This window comes from Mus caroli, chromosome 9, assembly GCF_900094665.2.
Source record: "Mus caroli chromosome 9, CAROLI_EIJ_v1.1, whole genome shotgun sequence".
Lineage (NCBI taxonomy): Eukaryota > Metazoa > Chordata > Mammalia > Rodentia > Muridae > Mus > Mus caroli.
The window spans coordinates 52,033,335-52,045,701 of record NC_034578.1 but is presented as its reverse complement, the minus strand read 5'-3'; the positions used below and the strand labels follow the sequence as shown (position 1 = coordinate 52,045,701).

At 42.2% G+C, this 12,367-nt stretch overlaps 1 protein-coding gene across 1 annotated transcript in view; it reads left to right on the top strand.

Moving 5' to 3' along the window:
- Window positions 1–12,367, top strand: part of Nrg4 (neuregulin 4) — a 103,167-nt gene that overhangs the window by 24,224 nt on the left and 66,576 nt on the right. The window contains exons 5-6 of the mRNA XM_029481086.1: window positions 4,265–4,346; window positions 4,467–4,635. The gene's annotated coding sequence lies outside the window, so the exon portion shown is untranslated. The remainder of the gene's footprint in view (window positions 1–4,264; window positions 4,347–4,466; window positions 4,636–12,367) is intronic.

Sequence of the window (12,367 nt, the reverse complement as noted above, 5' to 3'; positions counted from 1 at the left end):
GCTTATCTACTGGCTGCGGAACAGGATCTCAACCCCAAAGAGTGGTCTGTTAGCTTTCCTTAGCAGTCTGAATGTGTGATGCAAGGACACTGGTCTCTAGTGTTTTCATCTCAGGGGAATGCCCTACAGTGCTTAGAGGGCTAGAGCAAATCAGAGCCCTCCTGAGAGTGCACACTGTCCAAATTCAGGTCGCTGCTTAAAGGACTTACAAGGGCGCATGGATGGATTTCATTGCTCTGCCGGAACAATGGCAACGATGGCATAATACATGCACGTGCATATAAAAAGCCAAATGCCAGTGGTTGATAATCATTACCATTTAAAAGCAACTTTTGACATTCTAAAGCAGAGCTCCACAAACTGTGGAGCTGTGGTACAGATGAGGCTGGGAACGATAAAGTCCATTATAGTCCTTCCCATCTGTGTGACTGTGCTGTATCCCAATCCTTCCACACAGGAACGAACAGTATACAAACACTGGTGGACTTTGGAGGAAAAGGGTATAACTCATTACCTCTTTATGTTTATTTAATATTTTGGTGAGTGTTTGAGACAGGGACTCATCCCATCTCACAAGCTGTCATGGGACTCGTGGTAATCCTCCTGCCCTACTCCCCAAAGTGCCGGGGTTGTGGAGGTTGCAGCACAACACCTGGCTTCCATGACCTCTTTGTAGGTGTTTTGTAAAATAACCTTTTCTCTGCCTCAGCAAGAAGTTCTTAAGTTCTTGGTGGGACAACCTACTAGTAAGTTTTCTCTTTCTGGAAGCAATAATGTGTGGCCTCTATGTTTCTTAGTGTTTTCCTGTGATGGCCACTCAAGGTACAAAAGATTCCATAACTGCAGGAAGCTCTAGTCTGCTCCCCAAGGCAACCATTATTAATTTTTTCTGTTCTTGAATGGCAGATAAGTTGAATCATTTTGGTTTAATAATAATGATTTTATTAGCTTAGTATTATATCTCAAAGACTCACCTGTGCTCTTTCCTTCATAATAAATTTACTTTTTGAAATTATATCATTTCCCTTTTCCCTTTCTTCCCTCCAGACACCCTCTTGGTCACCCTTTGTATTCATGGCTTCCTTGTCTTCAATGTTATTACACACACACACACACACACACACACACACACACACACACACACACATTTCCCTCAATACACAAATACAACCTGCACAGCCGTACACTGTTACTTGTATACATATACTCTTAGGCTGACCACCTGATATTGGATAATTGATATGGGGCTGAGAAGGGGGAACTCTTCCCTAAAGAAGATTATTTCTCTTGCTCTCAGCGTTCCCTACAAACACCTGTCTACAGTTGAGCTGTCCCCTTCTATGTTAGCATATCGGTTGGTTAGCTCATTGTTAAGGTCTTATCCAGGCAGACATAATAGTGAAATGACATAGGTGTGGCCTCTCTGACATTTCTAGGAGACACAATTTCACAGTAAACGTCCTGTTCCTCTAGCTCTTATGATCTCTCCTCCCTCTTCTGCAACGATCCCCGAGTCTTAGGTGCAGGAGTTGTGTTAGATTTATCAATTGAGACAGGCCACCACATGATCTCTATTTCTACATTATGGTTGACTGTGGTTTTCTGTAATGGTCCCTGTCTGTTGCAAGGTTTCTTTGATGAGCAGTGATAGCTGCACTCACCTGTGGTAATGAGGACAAACATTTATACTCTGTTGGGAATGATGCTGGTTTACTAAAGTGGTGGTTGTAGGTTCCCCTCCAAGTTCCATGACTTTCCTAGCTCTGAGTAGTTGGCTAGGTTCTCAGTGCCAGCCGTGATTCCCTCTTGTGGAATGGGGCCTTCAATCCAATTAGAGAGCTGCTGGTTACCACCCAAGCAACAATCTTTATTGATTTTTCAAATTTCCAAATACTCCATGATGTGACTGTACCACAGTTTGTGTGCACACACTCCTGGTGACATTCCTGGATTATTCCATAGTTCCAGTGTATATCATAGTTTATGACCATTGCAAAGCATGCTGTAAACCTTCTGGGACAAGTCTTTTGGTGAATGTAGGCTCTCATTTCTCTTGGGTTTACCATAAGGTAAGTTATATAGGCTGGTGAATGTTAAACATTATTAGAAAGTTGCTTAACATTGCCGCCAGTCTGAAAGCTCCAACTGTTAAATGTTGATATTAGCAGTCCTGTTAATGTTGCCCAGCCTAGGGGTACATAGTGGCATTTAATTATAGTTCTCATATGTATTTCTCTTATAGCTAATGAGACTAAGTACCTTTTTATACACATATTGGCTTTTGAGATATCTTTGATGAAGGGTAACCTCTTTTGCCCCTTTTAAATTTTGAATTCATCTCCCCCCCCCCCTTATTCACTTATGAGAATGCTTTTAGGGCTAGAGAGATGACTTAGGAGTTAAGAGAATTTAGAAGATGGGAGAACCCAGCATCCATATCAGGGGGCTCACAACTCTCTGCAACTCCAGCTCAGGGAATCTGATGAGTCTGGCCTCAGTAGGCACCTGCATTACATGCACATAGCCAGACCTCACACGTATACACACACACACACACACATATTTGAAAAACAAAATAAACGTCTTTAAACACTTTAAAAATATTTATTTGATGTATATGAGGGTGTGTGTATGTGTATATATATGTGTGTGTGTGTGTGTGTGTGTGTGTGTGTATATATGCACCACATGTGCTCCTGGTGCCCATAAAGTCCAGATGAAGGTGTCAGTTTCCCTACATTGAAGTTACAGATGGTTGTGTTGCCACCACATGGGTGGTAGGAACTGAACCTGGGTCCTCTGCCCACTACAATAGCAGCAAGTGCTCTTACCCACTGATCCATCTCTCAACCTCTCTAAACACTTGAGTATGCACCCTTTATCAGATCTATGTGATATGAATGTCCTGTCTTCATCTGGGGTTAGCCCTTTTATTTTTGAATTCATCTTTTAAAAAAAAAAAACCTCTTAATTTTGATATCTGAATGATCTTTTTTTTTTCTTTAATAGCTAATGCTGAATGTATCCTGAGACATCTTTATTCAAAGTTGGGAGCTAATTCCTTGACAGTGTTTGTTTCTTTGTTTGTTTGTTTGTTTTGGTTTTTTTAGATGCTGAATAGATTTAGCTTTTACATTTTGGTGTAAGATCTATTATAATTTTTATATAAAATGTAGAGTTAAGGCTTAATCCTGAATTTACTTGTTATTTTTATTGTTTGGGGAAGTCACTAAGCATTCCAGTTTCAAGAATGAGAACAGACTTCATATAGTCATGGAGGGACACACAGAGGCAGAGAGGACTGCTACTGGCCATCTTTGGAGACCAGCTAATAGGTCCAGTTGATTTCTGTGCATGGACTCTGTAGCTCATGTCCTTACCCAATTTGCTCCTTACTTTTAGTTTTTAGCAGATTCTTTTGAATATCCTCTTTCCCATTGGTTTTTTTTTCCTAGCACACAAAGGAATGGGTTTCAATGACATTTCACACACACACACACACACACACACACACACACACACACACCATTATTTGTTGTTCTTACCTTACCACAGCCCTTCTCCTTTCACTGGTATCTTTCCTTAATTTTCTTTCTTTCTTTTTTTTTTTTTTTTTTGGCCTGTATATGATTTGTGTTGTATATGCATATGCATGTCCACATATGTGTGTGTGTGTACACGAACACATGTGCACATGTGTGTAACCAGGCCAAATTTGACGTTATGTAACTTTATCATTGTGCATCTCCCACACTAGTGCAGAGCCTCTCACATGACTCCAGAGCACTCTAATCAAGCCTGTTCAGCTAACTAGCTCGCTTGTTCTGGGAATCCCTTCTCTCCACCTCCCATGTGCTGGGATCACCGGCAAGCTAGCAGGCCCAATGACATTTAAGTGAGTGCTGGGGATACAAACCCTGATCCTCACAATTGCATGGCAAGGACTTTACCCTCTGAGCCCCTGGTCCCTTTATTTTCCTTAGAGTCCCCTACTCTTTTTTATGACGTGAGTCCATATCTCGGCTATTGTGAGCAGAGCTGCAGTAGACATGGATGTCAGGAATCACCAAGGTTGGGCAAGGCTTTCTTGGGTCCATATGGGTGGAGGAGTGGAGGCTCCATATGGCTTCAGTTGTAAGCAGTGTAGCTTACATTGTGGTTGTGTCAGTGGTCCAAGCTGGAGGAGTTCGTGGCTATCATGGTAGCTGAATGGACTACCAGGACAAGAGCGTCAGGGGATCCTTCTGTTTCTTTCTCATTGCAGGGTGTGTTTACTGAGAGTGTCACTTCTGGTTTGTGGACTGATGGCTCGCAGGCACCCACATCAGAATCCAGGATGCAGGCGGGTGAGTGACTGTAAACTCAGGTTATTGGGCTCAGGGTCTTACAAACCTCCTGGCCACACTTCGGGTATAATGCCACTCACTTTCTGTACACAAGTGAATGTAGTTCTCCCATTAAACCAGGATCTGCTGCACTGATGTCCACCCCTGTGTCCAGGCCCAGGCTCAGCTGTCATTGACACTGGCCCAGTGGAAAGAATGATTTGGACTGTCAGGCCTCAGGGATCAGGGCACCTATCCTGGGACCCAGCGCTGACAGAGCGTAAGCAGCTCCAGCTTCAACAGAGTAAAGGTACCACGAGTTGTGACTTTAGACCCCATGGCTATTGAATCACAACAGTAGCCCTGGCTTTGTGGGGCTGGGTATAGTGGAATAGACCTGAAGGTACAGAAACCTCCTTCTCCATGAGGAGCTAGTTCAGTACCAGGTATTAGGGAAGTTATGACTGCTTGAATGAAGTTATGACTAACTGGTGAGTGGATGTCATAGATAATGTGATGTCTTGGGTGAGTGGAGTCTCTTGATCTTTGGTGGAGGGCACTGCATTATGTATAGTGCTCTTGGATGCTGATGCTTCTATTCATGTGTAAAAGAGGCTTGGGATCCTTGAGTGGCCAGGTGCTGGCCCAGCAGTAGCACTGGAGGAGCAGTAGCTCTGGAAGTCTGATGTTCCGTGCTGTGTGGGGTTGGGAACCATCTCAGTTCAGCCCTGGAGGTATGATGTGCTGGTTATCAAAATGGAAGACAGAGAGCTCTGCCATAATGTGACCCCAGGGTAGGGCACAGCAGTAGTTCCATTTAGGTTGAAGTACTACTTGGCGGGCATAGCGTCCGGAGCCTCAGCAATGGCCATTTGCACCAGGAACGGGACATGTTTAAGGAGTGGCTCTAGTTCCTAGATGGAACAGCTCAGAACTAAATAGAGAGATGAAGCCAAGCATCAGCTACTTTTTGCTCACGGACTCGGTACCCAAGGACCGAAAGAGTCTCCAGTAGATAATCCACCATGGTAACAGGGCTGCTGGATGCGGTTCCTTATCTTTTGTCCCCCTAGGGGATCGCTTCCTGCTTTCAGGCTGACTCAAACAGGATGATGGGTACAAGCACAGGGTGTCCTTCCTTTCCCTAGGTGACTGCCCTGGGTTTCTGTGTTCTGCAGGATTGCTGCTGCTGCCGCTGCTGCCACGGCCGCATGATTGTTCATTGTTCTTTAGTTATTTTGGTTGACATGCAGTTCTTTATTCATTGTTTGGATTCATGTGGGGCAGCGGTAAGGATGATAGGAATTTTTGGTCAGCCATCTTTCTGACATCACCCTCAGAATTCATGCTCCGATGTTTATTCCACAAGATGCCATACAGCATGGAGTGCTGTAAACATTCAAAACTGCAGTCCACCTAACAGGTTCAAATGGCATTATCACAGCCTGGGAATTCTTCACAAACACAGCTTCTCAGACTCCTCACAGAACTTCAACACCAGAAGATCGTGGGGTGGGTGGGGATGCTATTCTGTTCTTTAACAGCTCCTCCAGTAGTTTTGGTACATGCTGGAGTCTGAGAACCATCACAACATTCCAATTCCTTATTTTAGAAATGTTTTGATGCTATATACTGTGTGTGTGTGTGTGTGTGTGTAATCTCAATAACTTAACTGTTATAGGTATATGTTTATGTATATGTTTATGTTTGTGTATGTGTACGTATATGTGTATACATATGTATATATGGCTCCTTTCTCTCATAGTCTTTTTGAAGCTTTTCCGTGTTGTGTGTCTCCATTTGTTCCTTTTTATTGACTTCAGTGTTCCATTGTGTGAACCTGGCAACTTTGTTTATTCATTCTTCTGTTGATTGACATGTTGGGTTTTTCCAGTTAGGCAATTTGTGAATAACGATTTCCTGACCATTCATTTACACTTCTCTTTATGCAGACTTGCTTTAAAAAAAAAAAAAAAGTTTCCCTCGGGTAAGTATATGGGAATGCAATAACTGACTCGTACACCAGGTTCATTAGTTATCTAATGTTGCGTAACAAATACCCAGAGGCTGAAAACAACCAAAGTGCATCATCTCTCAGTTTCATGAGATCAGGAACCCTGGGATGACTCAGCCAGATGGTTCCAGCTTAGAGCTAATCAAGGAGAGTAGAGCATGCTCATCTCAGGGATCACATGAGCTAGACTCTATTTCCTAACATTCCTTGCTGGTAATAGCCTTGTGACAAGGCATCTGGCTTTCCTCAGAATAAAACAGCCTGAGAGAAGAAAAAAAAAATGTAACCAGGAAAGAAGCCATTATTACTAAAATTCAGACTTGGAAATCTATCTGATCATGTGTTGGGAACTAAAAGGGGGAAGGGACCCTGGGGAAGAGGGGGAAGGAGAAGACCCACACCCCACCAGAGTTCCACCTATGCTCTGGTCAGTCAGGTGTGGGAGGGCTGCTATCTACCTTCCACTTATCCCCAGGTGGGCATCTAAGCCTCTGACCCACTCTTCCGGGGGTGACAAGGGGAAGCCCTACCTGGGAGTCCTGGAGCTACTTTGCTAAAGCCACTGGGGTTATGGGAGAGAGGGATGAGGGAAGAGAGGTTCCCAACATGGCGAGAGTGAGTGCAGCGGATCTTGATGAGCAGAGACTTTCTATGGTTTTAGAGCTTTAGTGTAGAAAGGCAGGGGGAAAGAGAGAAGGTAGAAAAGAGAGAGGAAAGGCTAGAGAGAAAGAGTAAGAGGGAGAGAGGTGAGGAGAGGAGAAGACAGAGAAGAGAGAGGAGAGAAGATAGAGTGAGAGTGAGGAGTAAGAAGTAAGAGAGTAAGAAGTAAGAGAGCAAGCAGGGGCTGAACAGCCCTTTTTAAAGTATTATGTCCTATTTTATTGTTGCTAGGTAACTGGGGGGGGAGTTTAGCCTGAAGGTTAGAAGCTTGGGCCATTGCATGTGTGACTTCTAGCCATGCTTCTTTTGTGGGGGCTGTGGGGGGCGGTAACTTAGGCAGGAGCCAGAGTTCCAAGAGACATGAGAGAACTCCTTCCGTCCCATGTAGATGGATTATCACCACAGAGTCCCAGGGTTCAGACTTCAGCTCAGCTGGAGACCAGCCTGTCTGTGCATAGCTCAATTCCCCACAATCATGCTGTCCTAACCAATCACATTTAGGGGGAAAGTTTGGACAGGTGTGAATTCTAAGAAGCAAAGTCCATAAGGCTCCACACTGTTAGCTTCCTCCCATAGTAGTTGATTGCTTAAATTTATAAGAAGTTTCAGTCTTTGGTTAGCTCCTTACTACATATTCCCCTCGAGAGCGAGAACTGAGTCATGTCCTTGTGCATGTTTGATATGGACAGACTTTTACTGCTATGCATTCCAGCAGAGCTATGGGCTCCATTCTGGCTTTAAAGTCACTGCTGTCTGATGACTGTGTTTTTGAGCATTTTTCATGTGCTTATTAATCAGCTGCTCAAATATCTTCCTTGGTAAAATGACTTCACATTTTTCCCATTTTAAAACTGAGCTGTCTTACCACTGAATTTTTGGAACTCACCATACATGCATGTTAGATGTAAGTGCTTAACTAGATATACAATAAAAAATATTCTATCTTCTCCCAGCTTGTGGTGTGACCTTTGGTTGTCTTAATATTTCTGTATAGAGAACAACAGTTTTTCTTTTGATCAAATCTAATTTATCATTCTTTTCTTTACAGTTCATTACTTTTGTTTGTTTGTCCTTTGAGATGATATAGTGCTACTATGTAGCTCAGGCTGGTCTCAGTGTGCAGTCTTCCTGTTTCTACCTCCTGGATGCTGGCATTAGAGGCACCATCATACTTGGCCAGTTCATCTTTTGTTCATCCATTGTTTATTGTTCTTTTTTCATGTATATATGTAATGTATGTATGTATGTATGTATTATGTATTTGGGGGGGTGTAGGTGGTGTGTATGCCCATGCCACAGTACACATGAAGAGGTCAGAAGACAACTTGCAGAAGTAGATTCTCTCCTTCCACTATGTGGGTTTCTGAAATCAACATCAGTTCATCAGGCTTGGCAACAAGCACCTTTATCCACTGAGCCATCTTGCTGGCCCTCTTTGTTGATTTTTCTATCTGAACAATCTGTCCATTGTCCACAGTGGGGGAAAGTCTCAGACTGTCATTATAGTAACTGTTCACTATATATACTGCCAATATGAAAGATTAAAGAGGAACAGGGGCAATATCTCCATCTGGAAAGTGCTTCTGAGCAAATTAAAAGCACTGAGCCCACATGAACAGATGGGCGTGTAGAGTGCCCCTTTAATTTTTGCACTGAAAATACAAAATCCCTGAAGATTGTTGTCACCCAAGCTGAATGGTGAGTTCCAGAAGCAAACAGAGATTGGTTTGTGACCTCTACCTACATGTATACACATGTGTATACCTACTTTCACAAGTACATGCATGCACTAGTATGCACTAACATGTACACAAATACATCAAAAGATAGATAACATAAATTGTATAGACAGTAAAATAATATGCTACAAATTTGACAACCATGGTGGAATAAATCAGTCTCTTGAAGAATACGATCTGACTCACATAGGAAGAAACAGACAATCTGAATCGGTCTCTGTTGAGGAAGTTGTACTGGTGATTAATAACCATCCAATATAGAAAACACTGGGCCAAATGCACTCACTGGTGATTTTTAGCAAACACAAAGAAGGAAATGATACCAATTCTCTACAGTCTCTTTCCAAAGAGATTTCCTATTTCCAATGCTTCCTAATTCATTCTATGAGGTCCTTAGAACCTCATGACAAAACAGCACATTTCCAGAGAAGAAAACTTCTGTCCAGTATCTCCCATGAACAGAGACAAAAAATCCCTCAATGTACTAAAGTCTAATAATGCATAAAAAGAAACATACATTATAACCAGTGGAATTTATGCCAGTTATATGAGGCTGTGTGTACAGCATTCTACAATGAATTTCTGTAATCTAGAACTTCAACAGATTATTAGGAAAACCACATGATAGCATCAATAAATACATATGACAAAAATTCAATACCCATTCATGAGAAAGATTTAACAAAAGGACATTTTTTTCCAGCCCTATAAAGAACACCTTCAAAACACCCACCACTTTGCACCTGTTTAAATGGTGAGAAAATAGAAAATCTTTTGCTGATACCAGGAATATGAAAAGATCCATTCTCACCTCTTCTTTACAACACAGTACTGAATGTGCTAGCTAATATATTAAGAGAAGAAAAGAAAGAAATACACAAATTGAGAAGGATGAGTTGACCATCTTTGTGCGCAGAGTGATTCTCTGTAGGTATTCCAAGAGAAACAAGCTCTTCACCCAGTAAGCAATTACAGCAAGGCTACAGGATACAAGGTCAATCTGTAAAAACCAATTGTCCTCTTACTGGCATTGAACAAATACGAACAGAATTGGAAATTGAAGGGAAAGTATTTAAATTAACTCCCCAAGATATGAACTACACAGCCATAAGTAGCAAAGTATACACAAGGATAAAACTCTAAAATCTGATGGAAAAACACAAGGAAGAACTAGTAGATTCAATTTGTTGAGGTGTCATTTTTTTTCTCAACCCAATCTACAGATTCCATTCAATCTCAGTCAGAATTCCTAATCAGTTAGTCTTACAAAACTGCTAGGCTAGTTCTAAAGTCTAAAGGAGAGGTAAGGGACACGGAATAGCCAGCACAGTGCTGAAGCAGAAGGATATTGGATTTACACCACCTAATTCAAAATTTACCATTTGTACATGTAGTCAAGACACCATGGCGTAAGTGGATAAACAGATCAGCAGAGAGACTAGAAAAGCCAGAAGTGTGCCAGTGCACAGAAATGGACCAATACTCAGTCAACGAACACTTGGCAAAGGAGCACAAGCAATACTATGTAGTGAGAATTCTGCAATTTTGGTTTCTTTAAAAACACAGAACTATAAGAAAGTGTTTTTGTTTTGATCCCAGGTGTGGAGATTTGGGGATGCTTTGGACTGTCTGCTGCAGCTGTCATGCTCTAGCAGAGGCATGGCTTTGCCAGCTGTAGATAGTTTCTGTAGAATTTAGAATTCTGGGGAGTTTTCAGAGGGTATATAAGAGCTAGGACCCCATAGGCAGGGTGGGCACTATTAGGAGGTGTGGCCTTCTTGGAGTGGGTGTGGCCTTGTTAGAGGAAGTGTATAACTGTGGGGGCAGGCTTTGACAGGTCAGATGCTCAAGCTAGGCCTAGTGTGGCACTCACTTCCTGCTGCCTGAGGATCAGAATGTAGAACTCTCAGCTCCTTCTCCAGCACCATGTCTGCCGGCACACCACCATGCTTCCTGCCAGGATGATAATGAACTAAACCTCTGAAACTGTAAGCCAGCCCTGATGAAATGAGTTTTTCTTCAAAGATGCCATGGTCATGGTCTCTTCACAGCAACAGAAACCCTAACTGAGTCACAGTCTTTCCTAGTATTTTAAAATTACAGAATGTGTTTTTAAATTTTTTTTACCAAGCAATAAAATATTTATATTCTGTAACTATTAAAAGCAAAGGCTGGGCTGTGGTCGTGCACTCCTTTAATCCCAGCACTTGGGAGGCAGAGGCAGGCAGATTTCTGAGTTCGAGGCCAGCCTGGTCTACAAAGTGAGTTCCAGGACAGTCATGGTGACACAGAAAAACCTTGTCTCGAAAAAAACAAAACAAGCAAAGGTATAAGGTGAAAAGTCTTTCTACTTCTAGTATGTTAATGAGGTATCTTAGTTTTGAACTTGTTTCGGCTTACATGATGGTTAAACTTAACATTGAACAAGGAAGGAAATTTAAAAGTTACTTGCTGGCAGATAATCACAGTATTAGGGAAGATGGAAAGGTGACGTTGTGACATTGAAAGCAAAGTTAAGACTGCACTGTAAGGCAACATTGATGTCTTAGCATCCTCCAGTCCCCAGAGGATCCCATTTCAGTCCTACCAGGCAAGACCTGGGCAAAAGAAACAGCATTGAACGCAGTTGGCGGGTAGCAGTTGCAGTCAGCATGCAAACGGGCTGTAAGAAGGGCCCCGTCAGTATCTTCTCCCTTGAAGAAGCAGTGAGGAGGGCAGTCTGCTCCAGGAGAAAAATCTCCTTTGCTGAAGAAATCTAAGGAGATAGGACTTCCAGTGTATTTACTCTAAAGGGCCAACAAAATTTCTGTAAACAGTCAGGTGGTAAATGTTTTAAGATCTTTAAACCATATAAACTTATTTCTGTCTTAATTCACATTGCTATAATAAAATGACAGTGCCACAGACATAACTACATACTAGGCAATGACATTTCAGTCCATACTGCACCACATACACAGTGATATGTGTGCTGTATAGCCAAATCCATAGCAGGCTGTATCTTCTGTGATCTCACAAGGATGAAGGCAATGACAGATGCATCTCTCAGAATATATTCCTGTTAATAAGAAGCACATGGCAGTATTCCCCACAGCTCTGAACACTTGGAAATCCAGTGTCAGGTGCAAGTAGGAATGTCTGATGAGGACTATTCTCTGCCTCTATGGTGGTACCTTGTTTCCAAGTCCTCCAAAGAGGAGGAACATGGAGGAGCAGGGGGTGATAAGGCTTCATGCTGTATAAAGCCTCTTTAAAAACAATAATAAAAGTGTGTGATATACACACACATGCAGGTATCTATGGAGAACAGGAGAGGGCATTGGAACCATTGGAACTGGAGTTACAGTTGTGCATTTCAATATTATGGGTACTGGGAGCTCAACTCAGGTCCTCTGTAAGAACAGAAAGCACTGGCCATCTCTCCAGCTCTGGAGCCTCTTTTATAAAGACCTTGGTCCTATTCATGAGGTAGGGCCCCTTTTGACCTAGTCATCTTGTAGAAGCCTAACCTTTAACCTGTTGTCATTGGAAGTTAAGTTTCAACACACTTTTCCTTTTTTCTTTTTCTTTTTTTTTTTAATCTTTTTTTTTTATTAGGTATTTTCCTCATTTACATTTCCAATGCTATC